At 39.7% G+C, this 21,939-nt stretch overlaps 1 protein-coding gene across 1 annotated transcript in view; it reads right to left on the reverse strand.

Annotated features, from left to right (window-relative positions):
- LOC101877234 (pituitary adenylate cyclase-activating polypeptide type I receptor) overlaps nt 1-21,358 on the reverse strand; it is a 133,248-nt gene extending 111,890 nt beyond the window's left edge. The window contains exon 1 of the mRNA XM_031049800.2: nt 21,261-21,358. The gene's annotated coding sequence lies outside the window, so the exon portion shown is untranslated. The remainder of the gene's footprint in view (nt 1-21,260) is intronic.
- Between the last annotated feature and the right edge of the window lie 581 nt (nt 21,359-21,939).

A 21,939-nucleotide genomic window follows, 5' to 3' on the forward strand; every position in this document is an offset into this window, starting at 1 on the left:
GAGTAATTTGCTTTCCTTAACTAGTGGTCTTCATTTCCTGCCCTGGCCATAAGTGTATCTATCGTTTATTATTACATAGGAGCTTGTAAGGTCTCTGTTACCTATGGATCAAGATTGTCATCTGTCCCTGCTTTGAACCCATCTGGCTGGATATGTCTGCTCAACAGCAGCATGAAATTGAGTTATATATTGTTTTGGAAGGTGGTAAAAAGAATGAGCAACTACATGGTGTCAAAGGAATAAATATTTTGATGGTGTGCAGAAAACAGTCTGATATAACTCTGGCATTGACAAAAGGAAGCTTAGAAGTGTAGAAAAACAAGGTGTTCAAAAGGATGACCAGATTATCTTTCTTGGCCTTATATGTACAAAGCCTTGTCATTTTCTGATGCAAATCGCAAAGCCATTCTGAGTACAACAGCTTGCACTTCAATGAGCATTTTGAATTGGTAATCTATGGTGATGTCCCAGATGAATATCCATTGGGCTTCTCTACATTTCTGAACAATAACATAAAAAGCTTTTGTGAGCCTAAGCTCACCCCACCTTGATGATAAAAAGAACAGATATAATGTTTCTTGTTTCCTCACTGGGTAAATTATTTCCCTACTATTTTGATTTCTCAAATGCATATCATCCAGCTCTTGGATGTCTCCCAGAACAGACTTGGGATTAAAACCCTGTCTCTTCTGTCCTTATGGAGATGACAATACCTCTTTTTTTTGTCTGGTGGGTTTTGTTTGTTTGGTTGGTTTGATTTTGCTTTGTTTTTGTTGACAGTTTCATTCCTACCCTGAAAGAGAAGTTTAAGCTATTGCAAAAGCACTAGCAAGTTTCATAATAACTTTTTTCCACCCACATTTCTTATTGTCCTCCCTTTCTACTGCACCTCAAACAGCCTAAGTTTTCCCAGCTGTATCCCATCTTGTGGTTAATGAACTCATTACTTTTGGGCAGTATTAAGACCCTCCACAGCACGTGTTCTTGCAACACCAGAGATGGAATTCATGTCACGTAAATTTAGCTGTCTAAAAGTGAAATGTCCACATTAAAGATAGTTTCCCTCAACTCCCTCCACAGCGAATAAAAGATGAGCAATTCACCCTAGTGGCAGGTGTATTTGCCTTGCTTTAGGACAACGTACTGCTTATCTTTGCAAACAGAGATCTAATAAAGCAGAAAACTTGATTAGCTCAGAAGAGTCTGTGTTGAGTAGGGACAGCCCTGAGCATAGCAGAAATATAAGAAAAGGAGGAAGAAAGCAAATGAAATTAAAGTCAGTATTGGGATAAGAAGATGTTAAGCTGGGAATCAGAATAAAGCTTTGCACCATCAGTAAAAAGAAGTTCTGGAAGTGCCTTCCAGAGACAGAAGGATAATCAAAACAGGTTTTAATTTTGAGAGGACCCTATATAATGTATTTTGCAAACTGATTTCTCTGACACTTAGATTACTGCAGTACTAATAGACATAGGCACCCAATCACATGGCCTCTGACACATAGCTGGCTCCTATCCACCCACCGTAAAGCACAGAATACACTCATGTCTCTGGAAGAGAACTGCAAAGAGAAAATTTCAACATGTTCTTGTCTTTCCTTCTCCTGGTAATCAAGAGACACTGAAGGCTTTTCTTGGTAGTGGGTGATGAGAGTGATAGTGGCTTAGACACACAGACAGACAGGAGGATTTCAGGACTTAGCAGAGAAGCTCCTACTTATTCAAAAGGCAGACCAAGTTCCTTCCTTTGGTCTGACATAGAAAGAAATGAGTAGAGAAAATGTTCAGAGCACAAGTAAATTATGTATTATTATCTCAAAGCATCAGATTGTGTCCTATTTCTCTGTATTTTCTATCACAAAGGAGGAAAGGAGGGAGCAAAGGAAAGGAGGGGAGAGATTTGACACACACTATTAAAAAATTTAGCCCAGACAGTAAAAGTTTGCCGAAGCTACACTGAGCTGATTAGTAGCATCTTACATCAGGCTGCAAATTAAAGTCAAATAATGTGAAGTGCTCAGTAACATAAGTTTTTTCTTGTTGCTTCAAACTCCTTCCTTTGGTTTTCTGACATTAGTGCAAGTCTAAATTCTGTTCAGGTCTTCATTTGCACCAACCCTGAGTTTAATCATAGAATCATAGAACCAACTAGGTTGGAAAAGACCTTTAGAGTTCATTAGTTCAATTGTTATACCAGGACTGCCAAGTCCACCACTAAACTATGTCACTAAGGGCCTCATCTACAGGGTTTTTGAACACTTCCAGGGACAGTGATTCCATCACTACCCAGAGAAGCCAATTCCAATGCCTGATCACTCTTTCAGAATATGTAATTTAAACTCAGCAGAAATGACACCAAAGAAACAGTGGCTTGAGAAGCTAATGGAGCAGTCATTCAAAGCAAAGATTATTTAGGTAGCTGCTGGGGAAAAAAGAAATTAAAAAAAAAAAAACCCCAGAAATAAAAAAAAAAAAACAGAAATAAAAAAATAAAATCCCAAACAACTGACTAAAATCTGTGGCCTTTAAGCACTGGAATGGACCTATCATCATAATGATCATCATGTGCTTTTCAAGCACTTTAGGGATGAAACTTTGACACTTTGTAAGCACATTAGATGAAAGGATTTTGGCCGAAGATTTCACAGTTTCAACATAGAATATAATACAGCAGTTCTGCAGTATTCTCCTATTTCCTTGTATGATCTGTGGAGAGGATTTCTTCTAAGCTCTTAAAATAACTACAGTAACATTGTTGTAGGCAAGCACAGCTTCACAGGTTGGTTTCTCACAGAAACACCTGCCCATCCTAGTCAGTGTTTGACAAAAACCATTTTAAACAGAAAAGTAACTTAAGAAAGAGAAAGCTTTATTGATCTCCATCACTGAGAGATCCACTTCAGCAGCCTACAAAGGATGCAATTTATTAAGATGAGAAATAAAGATGTCCCAAAGCCCTCATTTCTGCATCCTGCATTATTAATGAACCTCGTGCCTGCAGATGGCAGAGTATGTGCAAGTAGCCTTCTTGGACTTTCTTATCCTCAGTAAGGCAGAGAATTAAAGGTGGACCTGGACAACCAAGTAAAGTAGAGACCTCCAGTGATATGTTGCAAGAGTCTGCTAGCAAAATATAAGCCAAGGTTTAACAGTTCACCTGTGCATTAGCTAATAGCCTGATAACCTCTGAGACATCCTTGATTTTATACATGAAAGCAACTTAAGAACTAGGTAGTGGCAGCACAGTATAACTCTAAGTTACATTTATTGCCTGGCTCAGCCCATTCTAGTGAACCTGCATCTCAGGGTTTTTTGTTGCTGTTCCCTGGGAGCGTATTCTGCAGCAAAGACCAGCGTGTCATTTGAGGCACCAGGCAAAAAAAAAAAAGTTATCCTCCACAAGCAGCAGAAAAGATGAGTTCACATTTCATGGCATTTCTTTTACCATATCCTGGAGTTCACTTCTGTCCCTAGAGTTTGTTACCAGCTGGAGTAAATGAAGCATGGGATGAGTCTGTATGTTGTTCTGAAATGTGTAACTCACTGGGGAGACCAGGGTAGGGACACAAAAATAAAGGAAGAGAATGATCCTCTCTCGCAAATAAAATGAAATGTCTGCTAACCTGAAGTCAGTACAGTGTGAGGCTGTTTTGGACAAGCAGAATAATTCTGTAATGGCCTCTGGATAGAATGGCGCACAGTCACTGTGCAACGAACAGGAGGACTCTCCAGGACACAGCTTGGCTGCCATTAGACATGCCCAAAGAACTGGATATTTTATTAAGGACTGCCTTATTCAGAAAGAGCCATGAAATGAAAACGCTGTGTGAGGCAGACAATAATTATTCCAACAATATTTTGCACATTTTGGGTGTGTGCACGTCTCCAGCTGAGATGAAACCAAAATTTTGTGTCATGATTTTAGACGTCCTTTGCTTAATTTCATCCAGCATTGCTTGGATCTAATTGATCACAAAATCTTCTTTGGTGGGCAATAATCACAGCTTTTACAGAAATAATTCTGGCTTATGTTCTGCAAAGGAATGATGGTATTCTGTATTATCTTCAAGCCAGTAATAAAAATAACAATAATTTTAAAACAAATTAATGCAGAATTACATTAAAACAATTCTGCTAAAAAACAAAAAAACATACACACAAAAAAAACCAACCCACAAACAAATTAGGACATTAGGAAGTACGAGTCATAAATGTGTAGGTGAATAAACCCTAAGTATAGTAATACTTTATTCAGTGCCAGTTATTCAGCTCCAATCCAACAGGCCATCATCCTCATTGTCTTGTAAACCAGATTAGCATCTCTCTAAAATGGAAATTCATGTGGGGCTTGTTTAATCTGTCTTTTTAATCTGTTTTCTGAAGCAAACCTAACACCCCAGTTTGCTCAGACATTTAAAGACATCATGAAGGAAATCTTACTCTTTTAGGATTATTTTACCTACAAGAAAATATGCACTGTTGAAGACAAAAGGCATATTTGCACTAGGGTTACCATTCTTATTTTGCATATCATTGAAACCATAAAGCAAATGAAAGGCCCATATGCTCTGAAGACAAAAGTAGCAACTACTGCTATGAGTGACTTGAGTGAAAAATCATAGAATCACAGAACAGTTTAGGTTGGAAGGGACCTTAAAGATCATCTAATACCAATCCCCCTGCCACAGGCAGGTCTTCCACTAGACCACGTTGCTACAAGCCCATCCAACGCCTTGAACACTTCCAGGGATGGGGCAGCAGCAGCTTCTCTGGAATACTTGTTCCATTGCCTTGCTAACCTCACAGGGAAGAACTTTTTCCTAATATCTAATCTAAATCTACCATCTTTCAGTTTAAAGCCACTAGCCCTTTTCCCATCACTAATGAGGACAAGAGGTCATGGATTTAACACTAATGAGTACTTCATACCTAGATACCTTTAGTATTACAGATACACATAAGATTAATTTAGCTCTGACTACCAGCTGTATCTCCTCTGATTACAAATATAGTGAATTACACATTCTTTTTTGTAATTATTCTTTCACAGTGTTCCCCTTTTTAACTATCTGACAGCAAGTTAATAGAACTTGTTTACATTAGCTGAAAGGTGGTTGAGATTTCTTCATGAAAACATTAATTCTTTCCTTCTGCTGACCCTCTATAAAAATGAGATGCCTACCACCATTGTTTATAAATCCCATAGCAGTGCTTCAAACAGCTGCCAATTCTTGACACTTGCATTAGGCTGTGGACATCTCTCCAGCTGTATCCATGCTGAAAAGAACATTATTCCTAGTCAGTTTAGAGACACTAATATGTGCTGCACTGCCTACAAACTGCCCACTGAGCTGACTGTATGATCATTGCCTAACCCAATTTACACCAAAGAAATTGAGTTAGTTTAAATAATAAGGCTTTGCTAACCAAGGTCAATGTGACACAATTGTGTTAAGGAGCCCTCATGCAAGCAGCTCAGCTGGCAGATGCAAGAGGTAGTGACAGGATGGTGGAGTTGGCTGGAGGTGGTGGTGTCTTCAGACAGCTACAGAACTTCACAGCACTTACACAGACTTTAGACTACAGAACTCATAAACCCAAGATCTTCATATAACACAACTCTTTCTTTCTCCCTTTTTTTTGTATGTACTATTCCTCATTCTTGATACTTATAATTTTAACTATCAACTGGCAGATTCATCACTCTTGACAGAGAAGGCGAGAATGTTTTTTAGTAATGCATATATTCCAATTTTGTGATGAAGAATGTGTTTCAGTAAGAAAATATGCAGCAAATTCTCCTGCTACTTCATTTGCCATTTAATCAATGCATTCTTACCATGCACATTAAATGGCACATTGTCAATTTAATTTGTTAAACTCTTATTGTAGTTCTTTTTTCATCTTCCTTACTTCTTCCTCAATACATGTCCAACATATCATTTTGCATCCCATGTGGGATTTCTCTGATTTAACCTAGCAAATCTTTTAATTCCTGATTTGGTATTCTGCTTTAATACATTCACCCATAAAAAAAGCCCGGAAGGCTGGAGCTAAGAAAAATCACTTTCATTTTCTTAGATACTACTGAGTGGTTAAATGTAAAATACACATGCAGTGCACAGTTTGTAATATCAGATTTCATCATCCATGCATTTCAGAGCTGAGTCAAACTTGATCAGGTTTTTGATGAAAGGATAAAGATTCAAGTCTACTCTGGAAGCACTTAACAGTGGTGAGTTACTGAAAAAGTACTTGCATAAGAGCAAGGAAGAGTTCACTAAAGACTGAAATTTGGCTGAAAACCACTGGTGTGATATGTGGATATCAGCACAAGTAGTCCAAAGCAGGACTTTGAGTTCCTTTGAGTACTAACCCTGCTGCGTAGTTATCAGTGATTTCCATTTAAATTAATGCTTCAAATCAAAGTGTTAAAATAGCAAATGGACAATCTATATTTCCATTTGCCATTTGCATTTTTAGCTTTTTTTTCCCCCCCAAAAAGAAATGTTGATGATAACTGATTGGGGACACAGAGTTTGGAAATTCTTTTTGATACCGGAGGAAGATATTTCAGAAAGATTTTAACTGGACATATATACCAATTACCATTTTAAAAATAATTTTTAGACCATACTATAAGAGGCATTCTGATTTACCTTATAACAATTTGTAATTTAATCATGATTTGCTGTGTTAGAATTCAACAGAAATTAAAACCACATTTGGAAGTGCACATGCACACAAGGTTTTAAGCCCCACTGCGCTAAGGATGGAAAAATAAAATTTCTCATGATGTTAAATTTTATTTATAATTATGTGATGTCCTGAAAAAAGGACATCACATCATATCATCATATCATGTGGTGTTAGTGAACTGACTGTACTGCTTCTGGTCACCGGGGCTTGAGTTCCCTCATGTTAATTAACAGATTACAAACAAACTCCTTCTACTGTTAAAAGAAAGAGACATCTCCAACACATGAATCATATTTTGACTGCAGTCACTTTTTGCAGATGCCTAGCTTTTGTTTGCTTAAAGAGGAAGCCTACACTGACCACTCCTAGTTGAGACATAGTAATAGAGTTTGCTCTTTAGTACCATCTTTATGGTATCACTGTGTGGAACTTCCTTCCGTCACAGCTCATATGTCCTTTCACTTTTTTCCTTGTCATATCTCCATTTTACTAGAATCTTACAACCTCTGATAGTTCTCTCAGCTTCTAAACTGCGTATTTTTGTTCCAGTTTCAGTCAGGCATGTTTTCTTGGAAATCAAAGCTAAATTCCTCTGCTTGTGCTTGGGGTCTTTAATTGTCAGAAGGCAGAGTGAGTGTTCATCTGGCAAGGTTTCTTCAGTAAACACTAAAACAAAAATGTGGTTCACTGCTACACCAGTTCCATTCTGCAGCTCATTTATTTTTCTCCCCAAATCAGATTCCAAAATGTGCTTTCAAAAACTACTGTGCATAATGGTGAATACATAGGTTGGTAGCTTAAAGTCAATAGTTTTCCTTAAAAACAGTTTTATGTTGTTTTTTTCTATTTGGCTTTCCTATTCTCTCCTGTTATAAGCCTACTTTCATGAGCTGGTGAGTACCTTTTAATTGGAGTTGGGTAGGCTTTAAGGTGTGTCTACCGTATACGGCAGACAGCACTAACATTACAGAGGTAACCTCCCAACTTGCTACCATTTAGCAAACACAGTAAGAATCCTGCGAGATCTGTTTCTTCAGCTCTCACAGTGTCTGCAAATTTAAAAATGCCAACAGTATTAAGACAGATCCCCATTATAAAAAAAGAATTCCTATGTGCCAGTTTGAGCTACAAAAGAGAAAAGGCAACTGAAAAAAAACACTTTTTCTGCAGAGAAGTGACAGTTGTACTGTAAAAGACTAAAAACAGACATGAAGAAAATACTCTAAAATTGTTCTTGTTTTTATTGTCACTAAGGAAACAACTTCCTAGGAATCTGCAAGTCGAGTGCACAAAGTGCTTGATGTGCAGCCAACTCTCTCTTCCAGGATGCTTCCCAACTCTCTGGAGAATCAGGTCTGCCCACCAAGGGAGATCTCTCCTGCTCTGTCTCAGCTGAGTCCTTACTTCACATGCAGATTGAACTTTGAAGTTCCAGAAAAGCCATAGTCCAGACTTGCCACACCATGAGATATCAAAGCATAGAGTCATGACTAAGCCAAGGGATTTTGCCTTAAGATACTCCCCTCTGCAGTCCAACAACACTGCCAGGATACAAGAATAGCACAGGAGCTAGAGGATGTGGGAGGCACAAGGGAGAATTTGCCTGGTCACTTGTGATGTTGTTTTCAGCCATACGTCACCTCCCCTCTATGAATACAGCTCCCAGGCAATAATTTAGGTGCTTGATTTTATTGTTTTTAATTTAGTCCAACAGGGTACATATAGCTTCATTGATCTCTTCAGCCCTTCAAATAGAGTGGCCATCTGCAAATGGCCTATTGGGAATTATGTATGAAGTTTTATAACCTTTGAAGTGTTCCCAGGAATTGTAAAGAAGAATTTTAGTTGACCTGCCTGTAAACCTACTCAAAATGCCATGGAAATAATTTAACATTAATTTAATAATAATTTAACAACAGTTTAGTGACCAAATTTCAGACATCCAGCATGTTCTTTAGTGGTCTTTTAAGTTTTCAGCATCAGCACAGCCAATGTGTTCCACAGTTGTAGAGTCCCTTTTATCCCAAAGAAAGTGATAAACAACATATTCTGAAATACAAACAAAAGCATACATGCAGATATCTCTTCACCAGTTCTGCTTCAGACTAAGAAGCAAATAGTGACTAAATTCATTGAAAAGAGACATGGCTTATAACAGACAGACTTAGAAACAGAGTTATTTGTTTTAATTACCAGGGACTTAGCAAAGACTTACAAATAATGGGCCAAACAGAATATGTGTAAAGACATCACTAATATAAAATAATTTCAGAGTGTTTGACCTTTGAAAATCCTTTCTTGTTACCACTAACAGGGGCCCATTTCACATTCTACTTCCTAAGGTTCCTTGGCAGTGTCAAGGAGGGCTTATGTACTGTTATATTTATCCAAGAACTAGAATATTTCCCTATAGACAAGTCTACTTCTGATGTGTCTCTAACTCATTGCAGTCCCTAGTTGTCTGTTTCCCTTCACTTATGTAAAACCATTATCTGGCTCTCTGTAAATCTCCTTTTTGCAGCCTCTAGACCAAAAATGCTTAAAAGGTCTAAAAGCAAAGCTGGTCTTGCCAAGTAAACAGCTGGACCACGGTGAATCCATCAGTCAATGGCAACAATTCAATAACTACTGAGCAAACCTCTACCAAGGTAAAAATCTATCTATCCAGCCAGCAAGGAGCCTTTGCTTTTATGTTAAATTCATCACACACCTCTGTATCAGAAGTGTTTTGTACGGTACTTGTCAATAAGAAGGGGCTCAAAGAAGCAAACTGAGCAGCCAACAAGTACCAGTGGTGGTTTCATAGTGGAGGCAAGAGAAAATTGGACTTTACTATAACAACTACATCAGAACTGGGACCTTTCTTTGGCCTTGAGGTCAAGTAACATGTCATCACTTTTACTCATTCCGCTAAGCTGCTTTACTACAAATTAGCATTTGCCTATGAGAACAGCCTCTGGGCCATGATTACCCTGAACATTGTTTGTAACTGTGGTGTTTGCCTTTTTTTGTTAAATATCTTTATTAAATGTTGTATAGAAAGTAACTCATTTGGAAATCGGACTCTCCTAGGTTACTGCAGATTCTTCCTGTTTTCCTGCCATTACAGCAGTGTTTTATCTGTTTTACTAACGATTTCCAGTCTACTTGGTATTCATGCCAGGGCTGAGTCAACCAAATGCACCATTGCTGAACAAATCTTACTGAAAGCAGTTTCTTCCACATCAAGGGAGGTTTATTTTATCTTTAAAAGGCAACAGAAATTTCTGTCATGTATTATAAAAATAAAAAGCACATAGCAAAACCTAAGTGATCAATAAACGTTTGATGGTGAGCTTGTGCTCCTCTGAGTACACAAGAGCTTTGAGGCTGTGAGTTTTCCAGAGATCATTCCTTACTAAGTACCAATTTAGGATTATTACAGTGACATTTTTAAGAACTTCTTTGGGAAAAGAAGAAATATTTACTTTAAAATTATTTAAATCTATGAAGGATTTATTTCTTTTTTTAAATCAGGTGTGTAATCATATAAAATACTCTGTAAAGCCAAGCATGAAAATATAGAGCCATTCATGGATCTCATCTTATTGTTGGCTGAAGTCATGGCTTTGGTAAGAAGAGTCTGACTCCCAGTTGAACAAAGACTGCACATCGCAAAAAGGGTACTGAACTAGCATGACACACAGGGAAGCAGGAAGTACTTTGCGGAATGTGCATTTGTTTACTCTTTTGTTCATTTGATTAGTAAATCAAATATTATTAATAAATAATATTATTATAAATAAATATTAATAAATATTAGAGAAGAGATTCAGAGTAGCCCTGTGGAGAAGGACTTGGAGATGTCGGTTGATAAGAAAATGAACATGAGCCAGCTTCAGTGTGTGCTCACAGCCCAGAAAGCCAACCGTATCCTGGGCTGCATCAAAAGGAGCGTGACCAGCAGGTCGAAGGAGGTGATCCTGTCTCTCTGCTCTCATGAGACCAGCCAAATCTCAAGATGCATTTTGAGGAAAGATGGAGATTATTACATGTTGAGGGCAGTTGCAGAGATATGAAACAGCAAGAGAGGCTCAATTATCTTCAAGTCTGTCTTCTTCATCTTTGTCTTTCCTGATACAAATGTACATTGTTTTCTATAGTACAGGTTATGATCTCTGATCTGATCTTTTACCTATTGCAGGCTAAATGTAAATACTGAGAAGCTAAATGTGGTGATTTTTCAGTCACACAGAAGTTGTAACACACTAAAGTGATGCTTTTTGGAAAAGGCAAGGACACGGCAGGAAGTAGAAAAATTTTGCAGGTTGGAACAAGCCCACGAATCACAAACTGTAATGTTTTGGGTTAAAACTCTTGAAGGTGATTTATAAAATGCAAGTTTGAACATGCTTCTAATGAGTGATATGGATGAGCCCCGACATGCAGTCAGACACACCTGCATATTCTTTTCAATTTGCCCAGTTTAGATGAAATGGGCAGATCTCATTTAACTTTTTTAGATCATCTTGGGTGGTTTCCTCTGCACTGACTGCCCAGTATTCCAACATAGCCAATGAACGTAAAAAGGATCTCCAATTCACATTAATTATTTTAGAAACTTGCGTGGGAATCAAAAGAATTGAGACCTGGACTCCACCGCCTATACTAGCAGTATATAATAAAAAGCCATTGAGTCCCACCCAGAAATCTGCGAACACAAAAATGTTGTATGTATAGAACAAGTACTTACAAGAAAAGTAGAGGGGAAATTTTGTAAAATTATATTCTTTTCTAAAATTGTACAATTACTTATGATTGATTATATGTGATATGATTGGTTATACTTGTACAGAATTGTCTGAAAATTCACACAACCTATGATTTAAATGAAAGGATTTTTGGATTTTGACATTTCAGTATATGGCATGCAGCACAGAATAGTCTGTCAATTCACCAAGCAGAATACCAGGTGAGAACTTCTGCAGCCAGTGAAGAAATCAATGGCACATTAATGTTCAGGTGAACTTTTTCACCCTTTAAGAAAACAGCTATGTATTATACATTATCTGATCTGTGTGATTGAACCATCACATTGTTGGTTTCATACACATATTTCTAATGGCCATTCATACACTAAACTTTTTGTGGCTGCAAATAGATTTGACAGTAGGTCACAACCATTGTATTGCATAATGCAGTAGTGGTATACACAAAAATGCTGCAAAATACGTACCCTACTTACTGAGCTTTGTCTCCTAAACTCTTTGGGAATAGAGTAGCTAAATTATGCCCTTGTTGTTCCAGTTCAGTAGGGACAATGGGAAGGAAAGCATAAGATCAATTTAATGAACTATCAGAAGAAAAATAAAAATAAAAATCAAGGCAACTGAGTAAAAAGGGAGGCTTTTAATTTGGAGAATCCTTTATCGCTTCCACTAGGAATATGTAAGGCTCATTTTGTCAGGTCAAGATGGTACAGATAAAATGGATCTTGAAAAGTTTAAATAAACTTCTTTCAAGGAGATTTAATTCAATGGTTTTCCAAACTGATGCCCACAAAGCTCCCCAGAAGAGCTTGAAGAAGCTGGGCCTGTCAGAATAATATTAAAGCCTGGTGCGTTGAAGAGTTTAGCTTTAAGTAGGCTGTGTTTTGCTTTAATCACCATAAGCCACCATAAACCTCCATGTTTTCTGGATATAGAGAACGTGCCAGAAGAAATAAAACTAAGAAAAGCAATACAGACCTTCACCAAATTAAGTGCGCAGCTGGCATACTTTATTCCAAACAGGAGAGTCTGGAGAAACTATTGGGTAGTAAAGTCAACAGCACTAGGAACTGTGGCGCCTTCACTCCCCGCAAGGAACTTGGACAGAAAGGTCTTTTCACATTAAAGATGCAAAAGCTTGAGGGAACATACATCTCAAGGAAGCTGGGAAAATACATCACAAGGAAAAATTCCAGACTGAAGCTGGTGAAGCACAAGCATTCAAAGAACTTAGAAGCAATAGGGAGAGAAAGATGGGTAACAAAAGTGGTTTGTCTTGGACATCTGTAAGTGTCAGGATAAAGTGAAAACATTCACTCAGGCTGTCATAAGGAAAGTAAAGCAAGATCGCAGGTATGACCCCAACACGTCTGCTATAGATTCACCTTTTCCTCTGAACAGAACAATGATGATGAATGGATGATGTAGAATGGCTAAGGTAAAAGGACAGAGCCAACATTGAGTAGGGAGTTGTACAAGGCAACGTATTAAAAGATGGCTGAGAATACTTCAGCTGTAAATTATGTATGCAGAAAAACACTTTCTAAATTATTCAATCACAAGATGACCAGGAGCTGTATGTGATAGTTGTATTTGCAGAAAGGCAAACGCAGTCTCAAAGTCTTCTCAGGGAAAATATCTCCAGGAATGATTTAGAGCTAAGTAGATATACCTGCAAGGTAGTAATTCTTTTATGGCTCAGTGTCTTAACTGTGATATCCCAAAACAGCAATACCAAAGGGAATTTTCAAGCCCTGCATGACAGTATATGAAAATCAACTGAGCTCTTTATGTATGTGGTAAGAGCACTGAGGCCAAGATTTGATTGGTCACATTTTAAACCATCAGGAGGGATCAGAAACCCAGGACAGGATTCAGACTGCAGATTAAACCATCTCAGTGGCATTTATTGAAGATTTTTTCAGGCTAAAGAGTTACAAAGCTCACTCTGTAGTAAATACTTAATTTATCTACATTGACTGGGAGCTGGCCTGAGGCCAGAATAAGAAGCCTAAACACTGCTATTTGATGTCACCAATACCCCAGGGTATTTCACCTGCCTTCATACAGAGGGTAGAAGACATGATGTATCTCAGCATCACACCTACAGATTCCTTGTAGATGTTAGATACCCCAAGGATATCAAATGGCACTTCACACCTATGTTTAGGTGACTGAACTATGTCCTAAATCTCTTTTGACTGTAACAGGAACTTATGTTCACAGATACAGGTAAAAAACAGGTAGATGCTTCAAAACTCACACCTGTCTTTAGGTGTCTAATCTGCAAGAATCCATTTTCTGGTCAGCACAATGGAAACTACCTTAGCAGAAGAGACTTGCAAGTCTTCCACAGAGAAGAAATAGAATGAGCTGAATATCAGAGATTAAAATCTGTCAGGGGTACACTTGCTAGGGTAACCAAAAAGGCTGTGATATCCATGTCTTCTCCTCTTCTATATAATGTGCAGACTTTGGCAGCCTCTGAAGGTCTTTTCCATGATCATCATTACCATATCCAGCTGTGGTACAAAGAGCAAGTCACAGAACAAAAAGCTAGAGAATATAGAGCAGCAGTGTCCAGAGATTTGAATGCTGCAGAGAAACAACTTCAACATGGCTAATAATGGCTTTTCATGCTGCTCTCTCCTCTGCAATCACTAAGTACTATTCTCTAATGAAGTTTGTTACAGCTGTTCACCCACTGTACGTAATCATATTGGCTAACTAACCCATTCACTAGCACAAAAACACCATCCAAGCTGTCAAACTCCATGCAACTGGAATGAATGAGTGTGGATTGTGGCTCCAGTGACAGCTGTGACACATTCACAGCCTTAGTCATGAAGAGCTTAAGTATCTGTGGTATTTCAGATGCTCTCTCATCTCCTCTGCATCTTAAGTTAGAGTACAAAACTCCTGGAAGGAATCCAAAGATCCAGCTCTCTAAAACACAGGAAGTGAGTAACTTTACTAACTTTAATTTGGGCCTTTATATAATGCACTTGTGCTGGCTTCTTTATGTAATTTGTTTCTAGGCCAGCTCTGAGAGGAAGTTTTGTTGCATGTCCAACATCTTAGGTATTTACTAAGCCCATATTTGGCTTTTGGTACTAGTTACACAAATTTAAGGATTTAGATACCTATATAAAAGTCATTATTACAAAAATTGTTTCTTAAAAGGAAATGCTTTTTACTTGTGACCATGAACATCCCATTTTATATTTTTGCTAGAAATAAAAAAAAAAATCTTCTATAAACCTACTTCAAAAATGAGGCAGTAAGAGCAAAACCAGAAATGTCATGAAATAATAAAGTCTTACCATTCCAGGAAAAGGAATTATAGCTAAGGATATCCTAGCTATTTTAAACTTCCTTTCCAAATATATATAATTTCTTTCCACTGGGGAGAAATGTATCTCTTAGTACTACAACTTTAATTTCCATCTACATATTGATGTGTTCTGAGAGTTTCATGTCTTTTTTTTCATTATTTGAATTTCAGTAAATATTTTTAAAGGCCATAGTTAAGGAGGAAGGTGTTTGTTAAACCCATTTATCAACTGCCTGAGGGATTTTGTTACCTTAAAACAGAGAGTGAATGTGATATAAGAAAACATTAAGCTATTGATTTTATGGCAAAAAGCTGGCTTTTAGGTCACCTAATTCTAAGCATGTCAAGTGCTCCAAGCTGGTCAAAATGTATTTCACAAGGTGCCAGCCTTAAGCTAATGAGGTCTGGTGCAGCTCACAGTGTAGCTATTCACAAGTAGGATATATTTGATGAAGCTTGGAGCATTGCACAGCTTCTGGCTGGCTCCGAGAACATGCAGAACAAGCTTGCATCTGCCTGCAGAAAATCATGTAGCTGTCCTAGATGTGTCCCTGTGTTGACATATCCCCACCTGTTCACAAAATTACATACAAGCTTCAGTTGGCAAATCCCTCTTAGTAACTGAGCATGCTCTGAAGACAGAAAGTGTCGATACACTGAGAAAGCCTCTGAGATTTAAAATAATCAATGAACAATTTAAAAAAGAGATTAATAGATGGGACACATGGCATGAATTCTCCCTGCATGGGCCAGGCTGAGTCTGACACTGGTATAATAAAGGGAAGATGTGGGGGCCACCACAGCAGGCATGCTTTTTCAGAAAACCTAGTATCTGTCAAAATCTGCTATTGCTATGAGCCAGCAAAAAAATCACCAGTCTTCCCCCCAGGCAAAGATGGGAGCAACTTCCTGTCTCTGAGATACTGCAGAAGGATTCATCTCAATGATTCTGGATGTGTATCTCTGAGCCAGCTGCTGCGAGAACCTCCATAGGCTGATCCATCTGACTCACTTCAGGATGAGAGGAACCACAGTCCCCACTTACAATATAGTGAATTGGGGTGATGAGCTTGGATGTGATCATCTAGTTTTCAGATACTTAAGTGACAGTAGATGAACATCACCCAGGTCGCAAAATACTTCTCCTGAGTAAGAAAGCCTTCTTCCACATGAAATGAAAGATAATTTTGCCAGGGGACCCTTTGGGGCCAAATTTTCACCTGGAGAATGAGAAAATGTATACCTCCTCAGAGATGGACCTAAGGAAATATCTACTCCCTGCAAAAGAAAAACTTGATTCTATCACATTTCCTTCAAGAAAAGTTGGATGAGAATTTGAGCATTCTGGTCTAATGGAAGGTGTCCCTGCCTATAGCACAATGGTTGGAACTAGCTTATCTTCAAGGTCTCTTCCAATCCAAACCATTCTATGAGTCTATGATTTTATGATAGGAAAAAAGCATTATTCCTTAAGAATCCCCACCCAACCAGATGGGACAATATACGGTCCCTTGAAGGAAAAGAGAGTATCACAACTTGCCTTGCCTCATTCTGTGGAGCTAAAGAACAAAAATTTAAAATATTAGGCTATTAACCCACCATGCAGATTAAAAGGGTCTTCCCTGCCGTAACCCTCAGCTCCATTTAGCAGGCCCAACAAATCATAGATAACGGACTATAATTATACTTCCATTTTCAGCTCCTGAGCAATCGTGACCCAGTAATTTCTAATGGAGTGCAAAAGCCTCTGTGGTTGGGGATTTTCTGAAATTCCTCAACACTGGATTGACAAACCTGCAAACATATATGGCTCTCCTGGTTTCACTGGAACACAGTTATTTTTTATCCCAGTAGCTGGTGCAGTGCTGTGTTTTGGATTTAGTATGAGAATAATGTTGTTACGCTGATGTTTTTTATTTGTTGCCCAGTAGTGCATCAAGGACTTTTGAGTCCCTCATGCTCTGCCAGCGAGGAGAGGCACAAGAAGCTGGGAGGAAGCAAAGACAGGACACCTTACCCAAACTAGCCAAAGGGGTATTCCATACTGCAGCACATCATGTCCGGTATATAAACTGGGGGAAGCTGGCTGGGAGCCACCAATCCCTGCTCATGGACAGGCTGGGTGTCGGTCACTGGGTGGTGAGCAATTGAATTGTGCGTCACTTGTCTGTCCTGGGTTTTATTCCTCTCCCTCTTTTATAGTCTCCCTTATTACTATTGTTACTGTTCTTATTGTTGTTATTGTTATTATTATAATTATTTCCATTATTAAGCTGTTCTCATCTTGAACCGTGTTTTTTACCTTTTTCTGATTCTCCTCACCATCCCACCAGCGCGGAGAGGTGAGAAGTGAGTGAGCCGCTACAAGATACTTAGCTGCTGGCTGATGTTAAACCAGTGGCAGAAGTTTAATGCATGTTCCATAAGGAGCTCTTAGAATTCGATATTCCAAACACGTTATAAAGGAAATAATTATTGCTATCACCATAACTATTGAGAAGAAGAATTAGGCCTTGTAAATATCTGTACCCTTTTCTGTCAGTGTTAAAGTGCACAATGAGGTACACTAACAAAGCCTACAGTTACTGAGTTAATTTGTTGTTTGGTTTGGTTTTGGGGGTTGTTTGACATGTTTTTAAGAATGGTATTAAGTAAAGGCTTTCACACCTTTTAAAACTCTTTTTGTCAATTAAATAAATCAGAGCCATTTCAGAACACAGTCCTGCCTTAAGCCATCCAAGAGTAAAATTTGACACCTGAATGGGCAGGAATGAGACTGTCAGGATGTCTCTAGGGCAGATAAACTCTAATGTCAAATACAAATCAGCGCATTTCATGGAGTAATTCATCTCAGAAGAATTTCGATTCAATAGCAGCATAAAATCAGAGCAGCAAACAAAAGTCCCTATAACTGCCTCTGTATGTTTCTGCAGGAACCTTTCCAAGGGAATATTCCTCAGCACAAAACCATGTCAGCTTTAAACGCTGTGTGATGATGCTTCTACCTTTCCTTCAGGAGATGGAATGATTTAGCACCTCCTAAGAAGTTCTACCCTGAAATTATTAATCTGGGTACTCTACAGGTCATCCAATCAGCTTGCATAGGGATACAATCAATGAACTGCAGTGAATTACATAAACAAGACTTGAACAATCTGGCTTGTTTTACTAGTTCCTAGATTGTCTTGTGGAGATAAAAATTCAAGCCTAAGAAGACATATCGATACATTGAGAGGGCAAAAGGTGGACAGAGAATAAAACACAAGAAAGGCAATGGGGTGAGGACTCCATATTCTGCTATGAGGCATTCTGAAAAGAAGCACTCTTTTCTTCCCATATATTTGTGCCCACTCAATTGCAATCCAGACAGTGTTTTAACAGCCACCAAAGACACATGAATTCTACCTAGTGTTTGTTAGTGTTGTGGAAAACTACCAAATACCTTTCAGTATGCAAAGCATTTATTCCTTGAGAACAGAACAAGTTCAGCACTAAGGAAACTGGAAAAGAATCTCATCAAGGGATGCTGCTGTATATATCGGGTAGCAGGAGTACTCTGAAAGAGAGGTGTTACAGCTATTTCTGATGATATATTATCAGCAAAAATGACTTAAAAGTTGTGGATAGGAAAAAAGTGGGAGTTCCTCACTGGTGTGTTTAAATCCTTTTCAGTAGAGCTGTTCCACTTCTGCACTGGTGTGGAAATTTCACTCCAACATCCTGTTGATGGCGGTGTGTACTGATTCCCACCCCCAGTGTCTTCACAGGTGATAAGGGATGGCTGGATGTGAAAGGAGAACACAGAACGGAAACAAAGGAGCATGAGCCAACACAAAAATACACTTTGCTGACTTAAAGGTCGAGGCTGCACTCTCTAGGCCAAGCAGTGGGGTAAAATAAAATCCAGTATCTCCACTGACTTGTATATCCTGATACCATTTTACCTCTCCTGAGAACTGTGGCAAGTAAAGAACTCCTCTATTAAATCAGGACTAAATGTAAAGACCCCCAGGCTTTTCCACCAGATATGAGCTACAGCATGCGTCTGTCCTGAGTTTACTTTTTCTTAGTGCTTCTTAACTCAAATACTCTGGTTTCATTAAAAGATAATCTGAGCTAATTTAGGAATTAGAATGTTTGTACTAAGTGTGCTCAGAAGGAAGGAAAGGAAAACAAAATCTGCTAGATTCAAATGAATCAGCTTGGGGACATGGGTCTCAACTTATCTAAGGCATAGGCACATATGGAACTCAACCCCAGAAAAAAATATCTCCAGGATGCTGGCTCAGTCAGCCAAATGAAGAGAGATGTGATGAACAAAGGTCTGAACGTGATAAACAGTGCAGCCCACAATCTCAGAAATCTCTGTTTTTCTCTCCCTGGTAGCTTCCCACAACAAAGCTTCTGCCTTCGTGTTTATGAGCTTCACGTACACACTAACAACAACAGATCTAAAGAGCTACATGCGGCTGTGGCACCACCATGCAAGCAGCAGACATCTTAAATCTACAGGGAGAAAAGAACCCTCCTGTTTTCCTCCAGGGATCATAATGAATGATGGAAAGCAAAAGCCAAGGAATGATCACAAAGCTAGCTCCCTGCTTAAAGATAAACAAGTATATTTATCACACATAAAATCCCCCATGACCTTGGATCTGTTCAGTACAGTGGTTACCCTTCCAGGCACTGCACACACACCTTCGATTGGAGAAAACAAAACAACAGAAACCTTCCACTCCACAATGTCCGAGATAGACTGCCGGTACGATAACGTATTAGCTATCCTGAATGGTCCAGCAACCATTGCCCTCAGCACATAAAAATGGTGGGTGGGGTGGGGAAAGGAGGGAGACCAGAAGACCATAACCCAGAACTGTAATCAAGACACAAACAGAGGCATTAACTTTAATCCAACTCCCATTATTACACTGAACGGTGTTTCTTAATCATTCATCAAATTGGAGCAGCGTTGCCTTACCCATCCTACAGGACAACTTCTTTTAAGACAGCTCCAGCGTGGTTTGCATTAGCCAAATACAGAACGCCTGTATAATGGGTTCTTTCTCTGTAGCTATATGCATCACTTTAGGGACTTAGCCTTCATGCTGTCATTGACAGTAACCTTAAGTAATCACACATTTCCTTTGATTAGCCTGTGCTAGTCATGGAAACGTTTCCCCACTGTACCTGACCAGCGCTGCATAGACTGAATAGCGAAATGAGATGGCTGTGTACCCAAAAAAAACATCAAACGAAAATCCATTTGCTGTTTGTTGACTCCTACAGATAAAAAATAACCCACCAAACCAGTAAGCTACTTAAGTTACATTGGATATTGCTGTATCAATCCAGCACTTGCACTGTAATTAACATACATAAAATGGATAGTAATCCATAATATCCTAGGAAAGAATCAGGTCACTTTGCTAACTTATTCACTTTGGTTTATATTTTTAATTATTACCATAATTACCTCCAGTATTACTCCAATATATTCCTCAAGCTAAAGGCCACAATCTGTTTACCAGAGGATTAGATGCAGAGGAAAGACGCTGACTTCCAGGGAGTTCTTCCAAACCTGCTTCTATGTAAGTGGGATGATCATCTAGCCACAAACACCACTATGTCACTAAACAAATCTCTCTCTCTTTTTCATGCATTTTCCAGTCCTGAATATCATGTTGCATTATCTTTCTCTTCCTGGCTGTAAACTCTTCAGATTCCAATACATACCTGAACTGTTCACATGTTAAATTCACAGCATAGCGGTAAAGGGTCTGTCCTGTAGACTATCCCTCTGACTTAAGATGTGCTTTGCATAAAAATGGTATTATTAGAACCAGCTGTTCAAATACTGATAAGGAGAAGTGCGCAGAGGCATGCAAGCAGGGGTCAAAGTCACATTAACAGCAATTTTTACTACTACCCCACAGTAAAAATAGAGAAGTACTGGTGCACTGCTTGAAGGGTGAATCAGAGTTTCTGCGGCAGGTGAGGATGCAGAACTGCAAAGGGAGCCCTAAGCTCAAACATGCCAACAGCAGCACCGGGTCTGTTAGCAATCAGGTTTTATTTACCAGCCATATTGTGTTAAAAACAGACGTGATTCCCATACCGAGCACGTTAACCCGTCACCACTTGCAAAGGGAGATTTATGTGTTTGGAAAGAATCAAATCTATCTCGCGGACGCCTCCTCCGAGCCTGCAGTTCTGGCTAAGGGCAGAGAGCTTGCATGCAATTCCCCCTAAAACAAGTATTCCCAGGACCCGTGGAAGATGAGGGGAGAGCCGGTAAATCCATGTCACTCGAAGACAAGCCGGCGGTTCGTCTCCGGTAAAGCCGGCTGCGGGAGCTGCGCTTGGCTTTGGAGGCTCCTGGGCAGAGCCCGGCGGCGGCTGCCCTGCGGCCCCTGCCCGGGGGCAGCCGGCGCAGAGCTGCGCTGGCGGAGGTCGGGGGAGAGCCCGGTGGAAAGCACTCACCATTGCAGCAGGGATCCGTCCCGGCGCTGGCGATGCTGCATCCCCGCCGTGCCGGGCGGGGCGGGAGCCGGCGGCGGGGGCACACGGGCCAGTTCCCCGGTGGAGCCGTCCAGCCCCGGCTGCCCGCGGTGGAAGTGAGCGGCCGCAGCCGGGCTCCCCCCGCCTAGCTCGCACCAGGCGGAGGAGGGGTCGGCGCCTCCGAAGGGAATCCAAATTCCTCCTCCCTCGCCTGCTGGTCATGTCCAGGCTGCCTCTGCTCAGGGGATGGGCCAGGTCCTGGCCGTGAAGGAATTTGCCATGGCTAAATAATAATTACAAAACAATAAAAATAAAAAGCAAGGAAACAATCAATCAAACAAATAAAAATAACCAAGGAGAAAAATAAAACGAAGGGAGGCAGGAGATTTGCAAACTTTTTTTCCTCCCCCTATTTTTAATGTTTTTTTTTTTCAAAGGGGATTATTTTTTGTGCTCGGGAAGCAGGGATGGGGTGTGGGAGGAGAAGGGTGTGCAGGCTGGATCAGATGCTCTGCCTGCGAGTCAAGGCTATGGTGTGCTCGCCCCTGTATTTCGCTGTGTGTGTGATTCTCATACCCAGACAATGCTCTGCAAAGCGAGCTGGTCCTGCGGAGAAATGCAAACACCTCCTCCCCCAAGTGCCTGAGGAAAGGGAAGGGGG

Source organism: Melopsittacus undulatus, chromosome 1 (genome assembly GCF_012275295.1).
Source record: "Melopsittacus undulatus isolate bMelUnd1 chromosome 1, bMelUnd1.mat.Z, whole genome shotgun sequence".
NCBI lineage: Eukaryota > Metazoa > Chordata > Aves > Psittaciformes > Psittaculidae > Melopsittacus > Melopsittacus undulatus.